The 18904-nt window shown below is 38.8% G+C and overlaps 1 non-coding gene across 1 annotated transcript; it reads right to left on the bottom strand.

Annotated features, from left to right (window-relative positions):
• Positions 1-8617: 8617 nt before the first annotated feature.
• Positions 8618-8744, bottom strand: LOC130017477 (small nucleolar RNA SNORA9). The gene has a single exon (XR_008791413.1). It is a non-coding gene; the product is annotated as a small nucleolar RNA SNORA9 (small nucleolar RNA).
• Between the last annotated feature and the right edge of the window lie 10160 nt (positions 8745-18904).

Here is an 18904-nt window from a genome sequence, read left to right as displayed (position 1 = left end):
AACATATAGACTTCCTTGACATTTTTAGGTTTTCAAAAACAAGTTTGATAATGCAGTTTTAATGTGTCTGATATTATGTTATATTGATAATGCTATATAACAAACTGTGATATAGAATTGAGCAATTCAAAAAGATATAAGTAAATGATACTTCAGTAATACTAATTGTAAATTAGAATTAACTTACCACAAGTCAATTTTTTTGGTTTTGTCTTGTTTTGTTTTGGCGCCACAGCTAGCTGTGCTCAGGGCTTCTTCCTGGCTCTGTGCTCAGGGATCACTTCTGCGGGTTCAAGGGACCATAGATGGACCCATGTCAGAAGCCTGCAAAGCAAGCTCCCTTTCTGCTGTACTGTCTCTCTGGCCCTGTCAATTTAAAATTTTTTTAAAGAAAAGTCACTCTATTTCCAGCTATAAATCAAATAATAACTTACAGCAGATCTTTAATTCAAAAAATCATTAAATGCCAATAAATTTATTTGTATTCTTAAAAATTAAAAAAAACTTAAGGAAGCTTACTATTTTCTTGTGTTGTTGTAAAAACATCCATCAGGTTTGAATTTGCCATCTTGCAGATTTTGTTTCATCATATCAACTGAGTCAAGAAGATCCATAGCACTGAAATACAATAAAATTTTTTTTAAAAAGCTATTTAATTGTTCACATTTTTACTTGCTCAATTCTAAAAAGTACTATATAAATGAATTTCTTAAAATAAGGGCGTTTGCCTTACAAGCGGCCAACATGGCCGACCCGAGTTCGATTCCTCCGCCCCTGTCAGAGAGCCCGGCAAACTACCGAGAGTATTCGATATGCCAAACACAGTAACAACAAAGTCTCCAATGGAGATGTTACTGGGCCCGCTCGAGCAAATCGACGATCAACGGGAGGGCCTTTACCTTTACCTTTACATTTAAACTGAGTTGTGGGGGGAGGGGTGAAGCAGCTGAACGATGAAGAATCTGCTCCTCATGTACATGGGCCTGGGCTCTATCACCAGCACAGAAACAACACCACCAATACAATGAAACTCTTAGAAATCTTGCTGAACAGTTCCCAAAGTTAAAGAATGCAGACATCCAGATCGAAGGAGCCAGAAGAGTGCCAGCTAAAAGAGACCCGAATAAAAACACTCCAAGGCTAAGCGAAATGAGTCAAAAAGAGAGGGACAGACATAGAAAGATTGCGTTTATCTGGGAATCTAAAGTAACAAAATAAGAGACTAACAACCAAGAATAGCCGAGATAAGTACCAGGAGGTTCACTCCATGACTTGGAGGCCAGCCGCACATGCTGGGGGGAAAGGGAAAAGGCAGCTCAGATAGAGAAGGGAGCACCAAATAATGGGTGTTGGGAGGATCCTCCCAGGATGGGAGAAGCATGCTGAAAGTAGACTATAGACCAAACAAGATTGCCACTCAATGCCTCTTTTGCAAACCACAATACCCAAAAGGAGAGAGAAAACCAAAGGGAATGCCACAGGGGTGGTATGGGATGGGGGTGATGGGGCGGTGGGAGGGATACTGGGAGCACTGGAGGTGGAGAATGGGCACTGATGGAGAGATGGGTACTCAATCATTGTATAACTGAAATCCAAGCACAAAAATTTGTACTTCTACAACTGTACCTCATGGTGTTTCTCTAATAAAAATTAAAAAACAAGTCAAAAAATAAATATTTGAACTTTAAATTCAATTACTATGCCATATAACTCAATTTTCAGGTTTATTTTAGGGGCAGAAAAATCTGAATCAAGTTTGTCATCATCAGATATACTATAAAATATAAAATAACAGGAAAAAATTTAATTTTTTAAACTGAGCTATATTTTAAGTGATTCACAGTACTAAGGGGATCAAGTGTAAAGGATTGTTTTATTTACTTTCAATAATTCCTAGGTTCTCAAAGATTTGCTCAAATGAAATGTTCACTCCTAAATCATACTAAATAATACTATTTATCTTTGTTCTCGGAGAGCCTGGCAAGCTACCGAAAGCATCTCGCCCACATGGCAAAGTTTGGCAAGCTACCCGTGGCCTATTTGATATGCCAAACACAGTAACAACAAGTGTCACAATGGAGACATTACTGGGCCCGCTCGAGCAAATCGATGGACAACTGGTGGACGTTGCTACAGTGCTACCTAAAATTAATATTACTTCTTTTTTTTTGGGGGGGGGCATACCTAGCGATGCACAGGTATTACTCCTGGCTATGCACCCAGGAGTTACTCCCGACGGTGCTCAGCGGACCATATGGGATGCTGGCGACCGAACCCAGGTTGGCCGTGTGCAAGGCAAATGCCCTACCCGCTGTGCGGCTTAATTTGTGGCTCCAGCCTCAAATTAATATTGTTTTAAGTACAAAAAAAGGTCAAATGAACTCCTCTCAAAACGCAAATATAACTTTTATAAGTGGAAGCACACTTCAAATAGTCTGATAAATTATTTGAATAAAAGTATAGCTTTAAGGAATGCATGCAGGTAAGAAATGCTGAAGAGAAAAAGCACACGACACTGTATTCTGATATTGGAGAAAACAGCAGCATTTTCTCAAATGACTGCTGCCATTCAGTTGTCTGGTGATGGAGACTGAATGTGTACATGGTCTGTTTCACCAGCAGGGTGAGCTCGGTCCTCTACGATAAACGTTTCTATGTAAATCTCATGTAAGCTAAAAGAAATCTTTTCTATAGTTACAAGCATGGGTGAATACATGCATAAAAGCAAACTATTAAATATGATTGTTGACTAAAACTAATTTATTATTTACTATTAAATATGATGGTATAAATATTTCATAGAGCAGCCCTACAAAAAGAGCTTTGAAAAGTAATTACTATATTAAGATTCTACCACATGTTTTGTAGTCACAGTGTCACCAAAGTAAAATTATATTTTACTGAAGTATTTAAATCTCTCCTATTTTTCTTATTACTAATCTTTATTGTTTTCTCACTTGTACTTGCTAATTTTTGTTTTGCTTTTCCTATTTTTTTTAATTCCACGTGCTTGGTTTTTCATCTTTTATAGGATTATGGTTTAGCTCTATACTAAACATTAAAATAAAGTCAATTATTTTCAGTGTAAATACATAGTATACAAAGCATATTGAAAATATTTCAAATTTTAAGTGTACAATAACTTTAAGCAAATATTATTACCAAATACAAATTTTATTTATTTATTTATTTTGCTTTTTTTAGGTCACACCCAGCGATGCAAAGGGGTTACTCCTGGCTCATGCACTCAGGAATCACTCCTGGCGGTGCTCAGGGAATCATATTGGATGCTGGGAATCCAACCAGGGTTGGCTGCGTGCAAGACAAACGCCCTATCCACTGTGCTATCGCTCCAGCCCCCAAATACAAATTTTACATATAAAATATTTCAGAAAATTTAACCACAATTCTGAACAAACTGCCAAATATAGAGGATTATTTCATCAACATAAAGGAGAAAGTGCTTAATAACTGACCTAGTAGAAGAAGGCACTATGACCAAATGTCTTCCAATGCAGCTTCAAATGGTTGGGTATAAAAGTTTATCCATAGGATTATAAGATCAAGTTAACCTACATATGTATTAAAAGGGATGTTTAAGTCAATACAGTTCAATGCCACCTTAAAAATCAAACACATTAGTTTATAATGCGAAACTTACTCAGTATTGTCATGACATTATAAAATAAATAAAACTGCATCCTTAATAACAAATTGCAATCTTCAGATTAGTTATGTGGATAGATTATTTCATTATTCACAGAAAAATTTTAGAAAACAAGAAAGCGTACATGCTGTCTGAAAACCCAGAAAACAGGAGCAGGTATTAAAAGCAGAAATAATGGTGCCTCGCCTGGACTCCTTAACCCCTCCTCCTCTATACCACATGGACGCTCAGACTGCAGAAAGAGCTGTCAGAAACCTAAGAAACTGAGATGGGACATTTTGGCTTTCAAGTAACTTTTAATACCTAATAATATATATAATTTCTTAGTCTTTTAACAAAGAATACACTGAACTAACAACACTTTTAAGTTATGCAACTCAGATTTATGTAAAAACAATTGTTTCCGATAATGCTCAATAACATTAAAGGTATATTACAGAGATAGGTATATTATTATGGCCATTCACTTTGAAAGAAATTCCGAGAATAAACACAGCTTTCAACGTTAATTCACACTATGAATATATGACCAACTTTAATTTTATTTATTTATTTATTTATTTTTTGCTTTTTGGGTCACACCTGGAGATGCACAGGGCTTACTCCTGGCTCTGCACTCAGGAGTTACTCCTGGCGGTGCTCAGGGGACCGTATGGGATGCTGGGAATAGAACCCGGGTCGGCCACGTGCAAGGCAAACGCCCTACCCGCTGTGCTATCTCTCCAGCCCCGACCAACTTTAATTTTAAATGGTATATCTGCTGACTAAAAAATATGCAAAACATTTAAAACACATACACTTCAGCAAAATTAATGGATACTTCTTTTCTATAAAATTATGTAAAGGGTTTAAATTAACTTTTATCTTTGACTTTAGTGAATTTAAACTATGTGTAATAATAATATTATCATCCATATAGGAAAGGAAAAAATCAAGCTCTCACTATTCGCAGATGATATGATACTATATCTAGAGAATCCTAAAAGCCTCTACCAAGAAACTCCTTGAAACAATAGACTTGGACAATAAAGTCGCAGTACCCAAAAATTGTGCCCCTGAAAATCAAGTACCTTGGAATCAGCCTAAGGAGTAAAGGACCTCTACAAAGAAAACTGCAAAACGCTACTCCACAAAATAAAAGAGGACATGAGGAAATGGAAACATATCGCCTGCTAATGAATAGGAAGAATGAATATTGTCAAAATGGCAATACTCCCCAAGGCACTATACAGATTCAATGTGATCCCTATGAAGATAGCCATGAAATTCTTCAAAGAAATGGATCATCAAGCACTCCTAAAATTCATTTGGAGCAACAAATGCTCACGAATAGCTAAAGCAGTTCTTGGGGAAAAGGGTGGGGAGGCATCACCCTCTCCATCCTCAAACTCTACTACAAAGTGGTAAGAATAGTTGTAATAAGTACCAGGAGGTCTGCTCCACGTCTTGGAAGCCGGCAGCACATGCTGGGGGAAAGGGCAGTTCAGACAGAAAAGGAAACACCAAGTAAAGGGTTTTTGGAGGACTTGTGGGGATGCAAGATGCGTGCTGAAAGGCTGAAAGTAGACTATAGACCGAACACGATGGCCACTCAATACCTCTATTGCAAACCCCAACACCCTAAAGGAAAGAGAGAGAAAAAGGGAATGCCCTGCCATAGAGGTGCGGTGGGGTGGGGGTGGGGTAGTGGGCAGGCTACTGGGTTCATTGGTGGAGAATGGATGGGCACTAGTGGATGGATGGGTACTTGATCATTGTATAACTGAAACCCAAATACGAAAGTTTGTAAGTCTATTTACAAACTAGTTACCATGTAGCTGTACATGGTATCTCACTAATATATATATATATATATTATCATTACAACATATAATTATAAATTAAACTCATAAAAATTAAATTTAAAAAATTCAAGAAGATTAATCTTTACAATATAATTAAGGGAAAAGGTTTATAGAAATATGAACTACCTAGTCATGCATGGTGTCCAGTATTTGATTTAACCAGTCATATATAACGTAAAATCTTCTTGAGATACACATGTCAGTCATTTCTTGGAATTATTTAAAAAAAGGAAATCTATCAAAACAAAAAATAGATGAATTTCTTACATTTCAGATATTTATCATTTTTCTCTAAGAAAGCATCTTTAAATAAACTAGTAACTTGATAAAACAGAACTGAGCTTGAAATTCACTAGAACAAATTAACAGTAGGCACAAACTAGGCAAATTTTCAGCAACTGATTAGTTTCTCATATTTTATGTGTTTCTAAATTCTCTAAGAGTTTCTTTAAATAAACTACTTCATAAAAAAGAATTGAGCTTAAAAATTCACTAGGACAAATGAATACTAGGCACAAAATGGGCAAAATATCAGGTAGTGCAACAGGCAGAATGCTCTCATTGAGCATGTAGCCAGACTTGATCTTCAGCACCCTGATCATCATCAGGACTGAGCCCTGAGCACAGGGACAGGAGTAAGTCCTGAGCACGCCCAGGTGTGGCTTAATCAAAGCCCACCCACAAATGTTTTCCCTCAATTCCCTGTTCTGTCACAATCACATCTCAGGGTTCATTCCCACTGCTGACTGTCAAATACACTTACTTTGCTTCTTCATCCTCCACATGAGGACGATCATCTGGCATTTGTCTTTTTCTTCTCAGCTCACTTATTATAACAGCTTCCAATTCCATCCAAGTTTCAGCCAGGTGAAGCTTTCACCTCTTCTCACAGCTGAGCGGTATTGCACGTGTGTTTGTACAAGTTCTTTATCCACTCATCTCTTGTGGGCACTTGCGTTGTTTCCAGATCCTGGTTGCAGTCAACAATGCTGTGATGAGTACAGGTGTGGAGATGTCCTTCATTCAGGCTGAGCCAAACCAGTCTCTCCAATGAAAAATGAGGTTCCTATCTGGCACACCCCCACTGGCACTTACTCATTTCTGGCTTTGTGTTACACATTTGTGAGTCCCCATGTGAGTGATGTTTTATTTTCACATTGATTTGCATTTCCCTTATAATCAATGATGACGAATTTCCTTTGCCTCTGGGTCAATTTCACATCTTGAGACCATGTCATTCCTTTCCTTTCCACATTTTTGAATCGGTTTTTCTGATGGAGAGTTTTTTTTTTTGTTTGTTTTTTAGTGAAACATCATGAGGTACAGTTGTAGATTTACAAATTTTTGTGCTTGGGTTTCGGTCATACCATGATCAAATACCCATCCCTCCACCAGTGCCCATTTTCCACTACCATGGATAATATCCCTCCCCCCATCCCCCCATCCCCCCGTGCCACTGTGGCAGGGCATTCCCTTTTGTTCTCTCTCTCCTTTTGGGTGTTGTGGTCAGCAAAAGAGGCATTGAGTGGCAAACATGTTCAGTCCATAGTCTACTTTCAACATGCATCTCCCCTCCTGGGAGGATCCTCCAAACACCCTCCATTTGGTGCTCCCTTCTCTATCTGAACTGCCCTATCCCCTAGAATACCCGGCTGGCCTCTAAGCTATGGAGGAATCTTCCTGGTGTTGATCTCAGCTATTCTTGGGTATTAATCTCATATTTTGTTATTTTATATCCCCCAGATGAATGCAATCTTTTTATGTCTATCCCTCTCTTTCTGACTCATTTCGCTTAGCATGATACTTTCCATATTGTACCACTTGTATGTAAATTTCATGACTTCATCTTTTCTAAGAGCTACATAGTACTCCATTGTGTAGATGTACCAAAGTTTCTTTAACCAGTCATCTTTTCTTGAGCACTCAGATTTCTTTCAGTTTCTGGCTACTGTAAAGAGTGCTGTAATGAACAAACAAGTGCAGATGTCACTTCGACTATACATTTTTGCCTCTCTGAGATATATTCCCAGGAATGGTATTGCTGGGTCAAATGGGAGCTCAATTTCTAATTTTTTGAGAAGCGTCCATACTGTTTTCCAAAAGGGCTGAACTAGTCGGCATTCCCACCAGCAGTGAAGGAGTGTCCCTTTCTTGCCACATCTGTGGCAGCATCAATTGCTTTTGTTCTTTTGAATGTGGGCCAGTCTCTGAGGTGTCAGATGGTATCTCATTGTGGTTTTGATCTGCATCTCCCTGATGATTAATGATGTAGAGCATTTTCTCATGTGCTTTTTTGCCATTTGGATTTCTTCTTTGAGAAAGTTTCTGTTCATTTCATTGCCCCATTTTTTGATGGGTTGGATGTTTTCTTCTTGTGGAGTTCAACCAGTACTTTGTATATCCTTGATATCAACCCCTTGTCAGATGTGTATTCGGCGAATATTCTTTCCCATTCTGTAGACTGTCTTTGTATTTTGGTCACTGTTTCTTTGGAGGTGCAGAAGCTTCTTAGTTTAAGAAAGTCCCATTTATCTATCTCTGTTTTCACTTGCTCAGTCAGTGGCGTGGCATCTTTGAAGATACCATTAGCTTCAATGTCATGGAGGGTTTTGCCAACTTTGTCTTCAATGTTCCTTATGGTTTCTGGTCTGATGTTGAGGTCTTTAATCCATTTTGATCTTACTTTTGTACATGGTGTTAGGCAGAGTTCTGAGCCCATTTTTTTGCATGTAGTGATGGAGAGCTTTAAGAGCACTTTATGTATCTTAGATATTAGTCCTTTATCTTGCGTATGGTCTCAAAATCCTTTCAATCAGCAGAATGTCTTTTAATTGTAGGGCACATGGCTCACAGAATGCAGAAGTGTTCTAGTTTGATATAGTTCCGTTTCTGTTTTTATTACCTTTGCCACTTGAGTTCTTACATTTCAGACTTCACTGTGGTCATGATTTTGGAGAGTCTTGCCTATGTTTCCCCAATGGATTTTTCAAGATTCAAGTGCAATATAAATATTTTAATTTACTTGAGTTGATTTTTGTTTACAGGGTGAAAGAGGGGTCTATTTTTCCCTTATTGCTTCTGTTTTATTCTTTTTCTTATTTTTCACGATTGTCTGAGATTTCTAACACCTTACTCTGAATGGAGCAGGTCAAGATCTCACAACGTTTCATAATTGCAAGCACTGTGGGAAAGCACAGGGTCACTCCAGACCCAAGTATGATGAAGGCTTGCACCTAATTTCATTTTTTTAATTGTGACTATCTAGTTTTCCCGTAATCATTGGCTAAAGAGGTTTCCTTGCTCCAATTCATGCACTTCTTCATAAATAAATTGCTCATGCATCTGAGGGTTTCTCCCTGACTTCTCAATCCTATGCCATTGAGAAGAGACTTTTTTTCTTCCGGTACCAACCAATTTTGATTGCTAAAGCTTTGTGTCAGAATTTAAAGTCTGGGGACACAATGCCTCCCATTTTTCCTCAAGATTGCTTTGGCTATGTCAGGAGTTTTGTAGCTTAATGCAAATTTTAGAAAAATTTACTCCATGTCCTTGAATAATGCCACGGAAATTTTTTCAGAATTGCTGTTTCTGTAAACTACTTTGAGTTAAGATAGTCATTTTCAAGATGGCAATTATTATGATCCTTAAACCAAGAATATTTTTCTATTACATTAGTTCATTTTAAATTCCCTTCAGAAGTTTTTCAGTTTTCACTAAATAGGTCTTTTACCTCCTTTGTTAAACTAAGGGGTTTCTGTTTTTTACATGATTGCAATCGGGTTTATTTCTATTCTGGATTTGGGTTTTTTTTTTTTGTTGTTTGTTTGTTTACATGTAAGAATAAATTAGAATCCTGTGCACTGGTTTTGTAGCCTGCTACTTTACTATATAAATATATTGTTTTGAGGAGTTTTTCAGAGGAGCCTTTTTGGGTTCCTACATACGAAATTCCTAACAGTGCTTTGTAGGTTTTAATAAGTAAATCTTTCACCTCCTTTCTAAAAATTGATTACACATTACCTAATGTTTTTCATAACTATAAGCAGGATTTTTAAATTAAATCACTCTTTTATCATTGTTTACATATAAAATCACAAAAGATTTTCCTGTTTGCTTTCGTAAGCTGCAACTTTCCTGTAAAGATTTATTGCTTCTAGGAGTGTTTAATGAATGATTGGTTATGCAGTCTTAGGGTTCTTGATATGTCATTTGTAAACAGTGAATTTGATTTCTTTGCCAATTTGAACACAAATTTAAATTTTTTTCTTGCTTAATTTCTGTGGCAGCAGCTATCAGAACTGTATTGAATAATAGTGCTCTCAATATATTGTTACATCCATAACAGCGTTGGGAAGTCAAGCACTAAAGAAACAAATTGTGATTGAAGCCGACTTCAGGTTAACCATGTCACCATAACACTAGAAAATACTTTATCTGTGAAACAAACAAACAAAAAACTATAATGTATTTACAGAATAAAATAAGGGATTCACACTGTGCTAACACACACCTACAGAGAACAAAGGCAGTAAGAAAAATACAAAACCCAAGAAAAGTAAGACAGAAATAACATTTTTCCCTTTCTGATATTTGGGCCATTCTCAGTGGTACCTGAGAGTGACTCCCAGTTATTTGCTTGGGGACTTCCTGTGGACCTTTGGGGGCCAAGCAGTGCCAGGGACCCAGCACAGGAGATTCATGGCAAAACATGCTCTCAAGCCATTTGAGTCATTGCTCTGGACAGAGGATTATTTTTTAAGGGCAATACTGACTCTGTCCCCAGTGGCAATTACTTTTAATATAAGTTTACTCTTCCCCATAAAAAAACATAAATGGCCAAATACATTAAAAAAAAATAAAGGCCCTCCCGTTGTTCGTCGATTTGCTCGAGCGGGCCCAGTAACGTCTCCATTGGAGATTTTGTTGTTACTGTGTTTGGTATATCGAATACATCACGGGTGGCTTGCCAGGCTCTGCTGTGCAGGCGAGATACTCTCCGCAGCTTGCCGGGCTCTCCGAGAGGGGCAGAGGAATCCAACTCGGGTTGGCCATGTTGGCTGCGTGCAAGGCAAATGCCCTACCGCTGTGCTAAATTTTTAAAAACACACAAAAGCCAGTAACCTACTTTATATTGTCTACAAGAAATTCTCCAGCTCTAGCGACACACAAAGGTCAAAAAAATGGAAAAAGATTTCCCATGATGGGAGAATTATGCTGAAAGTAGACTATAGACCAAACATGATTGCCACTCAATGCCTCTTTTGCAAACCACAGCACCCAAAAGGAGAGAGAGAGAACAAAAGGGAATGCTCTGCCACAAAGACGGGGGGGGGGGGGGGGGGGGGGGCGGGGGATGGGGCTATGGGGGGATGGGGGGTGGGAAGGATACCAGGACCCATGGTGGTGGAAAATGGGCACTGGTGGAGGGATGGGTATTTGATCATTGTATAATTGAAATCCAAGCACAAAAATTTGTAAGTCTACAACTGTACCTCATGGTGTTTCACTAATAAAAATTTTTAAAAAAAATTCCCATGCAAATAATAGCCAAAAAGGAGCCACAAATGTAACCACAGTAATATTAGACAAACACTTACCAAGAAAAGCCTGTATGAGTGTTTGGATGAGCGCATGCGGCCAAGAGACCTGAGCGTTGGTGCTGGAGAAGTAGGAATCTTTAGAGCAGTGAGTGAATCCACGGAACTGTGAGGTCTGGAAAACGGGTCTGCAGCAGGAAATGAGGCAACCAGGGCATTTGCTCCCCAATGAAATGGGTTCGTGTTTCCACGAACAGCCTTCACCAGGCATAGAAGAGGATGTTATCTGCTTAGATCCCAGTAGAAAAAGCTCCAGAATTTGTGTAATAGCTTAGAAAGGTCAAAGGAGTGAGGAGCTCTCTTAGATCTCCCATCCTGTCCAGCAGCAAAATCCTGCTATTTTGTTTCCGCAGGGCAACCAACAATCACCCTGATACCAAAAGCAGTCAGAGACAGCAGAAAAAAGGAAAACTACAAACCAATAGCCCTGAAAAATAAAGATTATATGAACCTATCAATAGGTGCAGGGAACACATTTGACAAAATCCAACATCCATTAATGATTAAAAACTCTCAATAAAAAAATGGAGTTGGAGAAATTTCCCTCAATATAGTTAAAACCATTTAACACAAATCCATAGAAAGCATAGTACTGCATGGAGGAAAACTAAAAGCCTTCCCTTTCAGATGAGGCACAAGAAAAGGATGGGCTTTCTCACAATTTCTATTCAATATTGTACTGGGAGTTCATGCCATAGTAATCACGCAAGAAGATATTAAGGTAACCAGATAAAAAGTCAAGCTCTCTTGATTTGCAAATTACATGATACTGTACTTAAAAGCTCTGAACACTCTACCTAAAAAAAACCCTCCTAGAAACAAGAGAATTGAATGATAAAGCAGAAGGCTAGTGAATAGACACCTCTCAGAGGAAGATAGGTGGATGAGCAGTAGGCAAATAAAAAAATGCTCAGCATCACTTATCAGAGAAATCCAAATCAAGACAACAAGGACACATACCACCTCACACCAGTGAGAATACAATCTGTTCATAGACTAGAAGGATTAATGTAGCCAAGATGGCAATAATCCTCCAAAGCATTATACAGATTCAATGAAATTGTATGATTCAATAAATCATTATAGATTCACTTCTTTATAAAAAATGCCCCTTGAATGTTCCTGACATTTATATGGACTGACAAATCCCCACCAAAAATAGCCAAAGAAATCCTAGGGAAAAAGAAAACTGGAAGAATCACTCTGCCCAATCTCAACTATACTGCAAAGCTGTAGTAAATAAAGCAGTGTGGTATTAGAATAACACCACAGACCTTGGTATGTAAAATAATAAACAGACATTAAGACCAGTGAGATAGAACTGAAAACCCAGGAACAGATCCTCAGGTATATGGACAGCTAATCTTGAGTAAATAAGCAAAACATCTTAGGTGGAGCATGAGAACTTCTTCCACAAATGGTGCTGGGAAAACTAGTTGGTCAATGCAAAAAAAAAAAAAAAAAAGAAATCAGAACCTTTTCTAATACCATGTACAAAAGTCAAATCAAAATGGTTAAGTACCTCAATACCCAAAAAAACATAGTCAGAAGAACACTTACGGATACTTGAAGCTAGAGACATCTTTAAGGAGCCAACTGCCACTGGCCAAGCAAACAGAAACACAGATAAACAGGACAATATCAAAACAACTTATCTGAATGAAAACTGTTACAAAAACACAAAGATTCCCCCCAAACTTGAAGATAATTGACCATCATTCATTTGATAAATTGTTAATATCCAAGATGCATATAAGCACTGATAGAACCATGGGAAAAATCCAACCCCATAAACAAATGGAGAGAAGAGATAAAACGAAACTTCTTCAAAGACATACAAATGATCAAAAGGCATATGAAAAAATGCTATACATAAGTAATCATTATGGGAATGGAAATCAAAACAATGAGATAGCACTTTACACTACAAAACTGGCACATATCAAAAGATGAGGAAGAAGAGGCTGGGCTGATAAAATCTCAGGGCCAAAATAGGCTGCCAAAATGAAGAAGGACAAAAATGACTGTACTTTCAGTGCACGTATGCTGGCATCAGATGCATCCATCGAGGACCTGATGGTGCAGGCGCGAAAAATCAAGTAGAACATCATTGGTCTGACCGAGACGAGAAGGCATCAATCACATCATGCCATTTTTGACACTGGGGAAGAGCTGTTCCTCAGAACATGTGACAAAAGAGGCGTCGGTGGTGTCGGTGTCCTTGTCAACACAAACTTGGCCATAAACATTGATTCATTCGAATGCCTAACAACCCGAATTGGACAATTACACTTAAACAGATGTGGCTGGAGAAGTTCTAAAAAGAAGACCACACCTTCTACAAGATCATTGTCAGTGATTTTAATACCAAGATAGGACCGAGAAGATCAGCCGAAGAACTCCACATCAGGACCCATGGCCTAGAATGGAACGAACAGGGTGAGAGATTGTCCGAGTTCATCATGTCGACCAAGACCATCTATGGTATCTCACAATTGCAGAAGGCTAAATCTAAACGTTGGATATGGGAGTCTCCCAGTGGATGATTCCACAATGAAATTGACCACATCATATTCAATCAATGGTCTTGCCTGACCGATATTGCTGTCTGCGCTCTCCCCTCGCTCCAAAGAGGTGCATAATAGCAAAAGGATGCTTAGCGCGTGTGTGCATGTGCAAGAACTACGGGCAAAGGCCAGATTCCTGCACAAGACCAACCCGAGCTCAATCCTTGAGACCCCAGGTGTCCCTGAGGCCTCCAGGAGAGACCTCTAAAATGCAGAGCCAGGGTCAACCCAGGGCACTGTAGGGTGTGGCCGCAAAACCAATGGAAAAAAAAAAACAACTGGAGGCAATTGAATGCAGCCTAAAGCTGCAGTGCTGACCCTCTCATGGCCCATAGTCGTGGCCATGTCCCTGTGTGTGGCAGCTGCAGACTCTGGAAGTCAGTTTCCACACCAAAGCGTGGTTCATTTTGGGGATCCTTGTATGGTCACCATCCTCATGTCCCTTGGGGGAACTTGCAGCACTTGGTGCCCTACACGAAGCCTAAGTTCCAGAGGCCCATCATCAGGATGTTGCCCATGTCACACCCACGTCACACAACTGGGTGTCTCTGAAGTATCACCAAATACGTGGACACCTTATGGTAGTGATAGGAGGCCTATGTCCTCTACAAATTCACGAGCTTCCTAGTCAACTTCCTGAAGAGCTGTTTTCAACCTGGAAGTCATGTGGAAAGGCAAAGAGAAGCACAAGTCCTCACTTCCCTTCTTCTGCTTCCTTCCGTGCTCCATGGGAGAAATTCTGCTGCCCTGGTGCAAGGGGGTTGTGCTACAGTATGTCACGATCAGACTGGCCACCACCACCACCGCTGAGATTTGTGAGACGTGCAACATCTAAGTGAAGGAACATTCAGCTTGCAGAGAGCTTGCGTGCATTTGGTCATCATCAACGTGCCCCCGTTCTTTGCCATGTATAGCCTCCTGATATTTTATTAAACACCAAAGGAGGATCTGAGCCCATCTAGCAAATGGGGATGTTCTTTCATGTGAAGCTCATTATCTTCTGGAAAACAGTGGTGATTGCTTTGTTGGTAAAATTTCATGTGATTTAAGACAGCAGAGACAGAAACATTCTGCATAGAAATGTTCATTGCTGCCATAGTCTACCACTACACCTTATATGGGAGATCAAGAATTACGAGTGTGCAACTCTTTGTTCCTCGAAACGTCACTTTTTCCACTTCACAACCACACACTGGTAATTACCACGAGCTTGGAGACACACTGATGGCACAGAATGTGCTCAATACAGTTAGAGGTACCTGAAGACCTTTAAAATGACAAAGAACATCACATAAAAGCCGAAACTTCGGAATCCATAATCCAGTGCTGCACTTCTTTATGCTTTTTCTTTCTTCCTTTATTTCTCTATCTTCCTTTCTTCCCTCCTTCATTTCCTCCTACCGTGCTCCCCTCTCCCTTTCTCCTCTTTTTCTTTTATTCTTTCCTTTTTCCTTCCTCCCATCCTAGACCATGGGTTGGACAGCCAATCTATGGAGAAGACATCAGACATAAGGACGGTCGGTCCAGGTACAAGTTCCAGTTCTGCACAGACTCATTAGGCTCACCTTGACCTGCCTCCAGTGAGGCTCCCACACTCCCACAGGCAGACAGGGAGTGTCCCAGTGTCTGCCCACAGGAACTGAGGGGGGGTGTTCAAGAAAGAAAGAAAGAAAGAAAGAGAGAAAGAGAGAGAGAGAGTGGTCTGCCATAGAGGCAGGCAGATGGGGGGAAGGAAGACATATGGAGAACATGCATACTGGCATACTGCTGAAGAAATGGGTGTTGGAACATTGTATGACTGAAACCCAATCATGAGAAACTTTGTAACTGTGTATCTCATGGTGATTCAATGCAATAAAAAATATTTGAAGTGCCTCTCAAATCTGTGTGTGTGCGTGCGTGTGAGAGAGAGCAAGAGAGTGAGAGAGAGAGCGAGCGAGCGAGAGAGAGAGACTATCTTTTTAGTCACTGTATCTGTGTATATTTGAAATACTGGAACGTTAAAGCCAGGTTAAAATAAAAATTAAAGGCCCTTAGGACAAGCTGGAGTTCAGTTGTGAAGTGTCATGTACCAATATTTAGAACTATCTGGTTTTTGATATATTTTTAATGATTCTAGGATGACTAGACTGAGGACTCCACCCAGCTACTTAGTGAAGTTGAAAGGAGAGCAAGCCAGCCATACCCTGGAGAACTTAGGGTTTACTTGTGAAGAGTTAGCCCTGATACTAACTGGAAGAGGCCACTTTAATATGGGAGCAGCCTGGAAGTTGTCTTTCCTTGCAGTTTCATTAAAGAACAAATCAAATAAATCAAGATAATTAATTGTAATCACCATTTTTAATTAAATTGTTAGTATGTATGTTAAAGTAATTGATTTAAATTTGTCTTGAAAGTTTTACAATTATGATGTTGAAATTAATAAGTAGCTATTGTTTTGTGAGAACTTTGGTGGAACAAGGCTTCCCAGAACTAGACTCTAAGGAAAATTTTGGATAGGAAGCAAGGGAAGTGCTCAGGAATAATCATTCCATGAAAAGAATGGAATAATAAAACATTGCATGATATTTGCTTTTATATAAATTAAGATCCATTTGGAAGACATTGTCGTTTTAAAAAAATCTTTACTATTTTAATTATATGACTATAAAGTTAAGTATATAACTTGTAGTTAGTTATATAATACAATAATTTATGTTATATTATTAAATAATTATTATAGCACTGTCACTATAATTCTGTCCTCCCGTTGTTCATCGTGTTCATCAATTTTCTTGAGCGGGCACCAGTAATATCTCCATTGTGAGACTTGTTGTTACTGGGGTTTTTTTTTTTTTGCATATCGAATACATCATGGGTAGCTTGCTAGGCTTTGCCGTGCGGGCAGAATACTCTTGGTAGTTTGCCGGGCTCTCCGAGAGGGGTGGAAGAATCAAACTCAGGTTGGCCATGTACAGGCAAACACCCTACCGGCTATGCTCTCACTCTGGCTCAAATAATTATTATGTGCTACATAATTTAAATTGAGTATTTGACTACAAAATTAAGAGAGAGAGAAGGAAAGCGCCTGCCATAAAGGCAGGCTAGGGGAGGGGCAGTGACAGGAGTTTCCCCCGGGTCATTTGTGGTGGGAAATGGACACTGGTGGAGGGATGGGTTTTGGAACATTGTATGCCTGAAAACCTGGTCATGAAAGCTTTGTAACTCTGTATCTCATCGTGATTCAACAAAAAACTTCACAAAAGCCAATAATTTAACATACCTAGCAATATTTGATCTCTGAGATTTTTGGTAAGTAAATTGTTAGGCTGGTTTGGTAACCTTAGCAATAGCTCCATTCCTCGATGCTCCTGAAGAGACTGGAGGAAGTCTCCAGTTCAGGAATTTATTGTTTCTTCACTATGGATTACAGATGAAAGGGAAGAGAAGTGGGGCCGTTTTAAACTTCAAACTGCTAGGTTACCCTGTGACTTTGGGTGATTTCTAAAATAAAGGATTAAGTTTTAAAAAATGGCACACAGTTATAAGAAGAATTTTTTGTTTGTTTCTGAATTTTTTATTGGATTCTGCAAAGCCAGAGAGCCCTAATAAGAATTTTTAGGCTATACTGCTAATTATTTTGCCTAGAACATGAAAATGCATTTCATTAACACAAATCATCTTATATGGTAGTTTTGACACCTGATCTGAAACACAGTCATGACCTAAGTCTTAAGTATAAATATGAAATTTTTATAGTGCTTAATATGTGATTAAATTAAATAATTCTTGATATATGATAATATATGTGAGTTTTTAAAACTCTTTAATATGTTTTCCTAGAAATTGTGGTTTTAAGGATGCAAAATAAACCTAGGTTAATTTACAACAGGAGCAAAGCTTTTTTTGTTTTTTTTGGGTTTTTTTTGCTTTTTGGGTCACACCTGGCGATGCACAGGGGTTACTCCTGGCTCTGCACTCAGGTGTTACTCCTGGCGGTGCTCAGGGGACCATATGGGATGCTGGGAATCGAACCCGGGTCGGCCGCGTGCAAGGCAAAGGCCCTACCCGCTGTGCTATTGCTCCAGCCCCAGTAGCAAAGTTTTGCTGGAGCCAAAGTGTAGTATGTAATAGTTAACTGTTAAGTATTCTAAAGATTTTGGCTATTTATAGAATAATGTGTTTGTGTTTGGGTTTTGTTACACTTGAAAGTTTTGTAATTTTCAGTGCACCAATATTGTCTGGTCTATGCATGTGTTAGAAGCTGTGAAATGGTGGCTCTTAAACCAAGTTTGCGAATGTCTCCAGTATTTTAACTCAGAACTGTGATAGGATGAGAATCCACGTGTCCATGCTTTTCTGTTACTACGTGAGACCACAACTTGGGCTCTTCATAGAAAGGTTCCCCTGAAGAAGTAAAATGAAGAAAGAAAAAGGAGCACAACCTGATGACAGTTAGCTCCCCGTCCCTCTTTGCAAAACTGAGAGCTGGGATTATGAAGACATCACCATCTCAGGATGGTGATGGTTTGATAGTATGATATTTTTAAGAACAGTTCTGAGTGCTTTATGAATAGGGAATTTTAGGAAAACAAAATATGTCTTAGGGTAAAGGGAACTTAAGATTTTAAATACTGTAGTAGAAGTTATTGTCTCGTGGGAAAATGGCCTTTTAAAAAAGGAGGAAAAATAGAAAGCTAGAAGAAATATTTGACTTCAAACTAAGGTAGACATAACTGATTTTAAATATTGTCCCCTTTCATAAAATTGTGTTAATTTTCAAGCACTGTTTTAAAGATATAAATATGAAGTGTCTAACATTATCTAAACTGTGTACTGCAGATGGGGAAAATGTGGTTAAGCTAAATATTACATCAAATAGAATGATTTTACACAATTTTAAAGTTTAAAAGAAATAGAGGAGGCCCAAGCGATATTACAGCAAGTAGAGTGTTTGCCTTGCATGTGACAGACCAGTTTGATCCCTATATGGTCCCCTGAGTCCTGCCAGGATCCCTGAGCACAGAGCCAGGCACAAGACGTCAGCTTCCTCACTCCCAATCTTTCACTGAAGTAAAGAAGAGAAAAAGAGAAAGTCAAAGAAAAGGAAAAATAGAGTTGTCATGCGTGTAACAAAATGTTGAAGATGAGCATAAAATTAAATAATTTGGTGCATGATCATACCAAATGTTTGTTTGAAATGAATTTAGAAACATTGTGTTCTTTCAGTTAATTACCTGAGTATTACAC

The sequence above is a fragment of the Sorex fumeus genome, unplaced genomic scaffold (assembly GCF_029834395.1).
Source record: "Sorex fumeus unplaced genomic scaffold, SorFum_2.1 ptg000197l, whole genome shotgun sequence".
Taxonomy (NCBI): Eukaryota; Metazoa; Chordata; class Mammalia; order Eulipotyphla; family Soricidae; genus Sorex; species Sorex fumeus.
The sequence above is the reverse complement of the archived record's forward strand: the minus strand, read 5'-3'. Positions and strand labels throughout refer to the sequence as shown.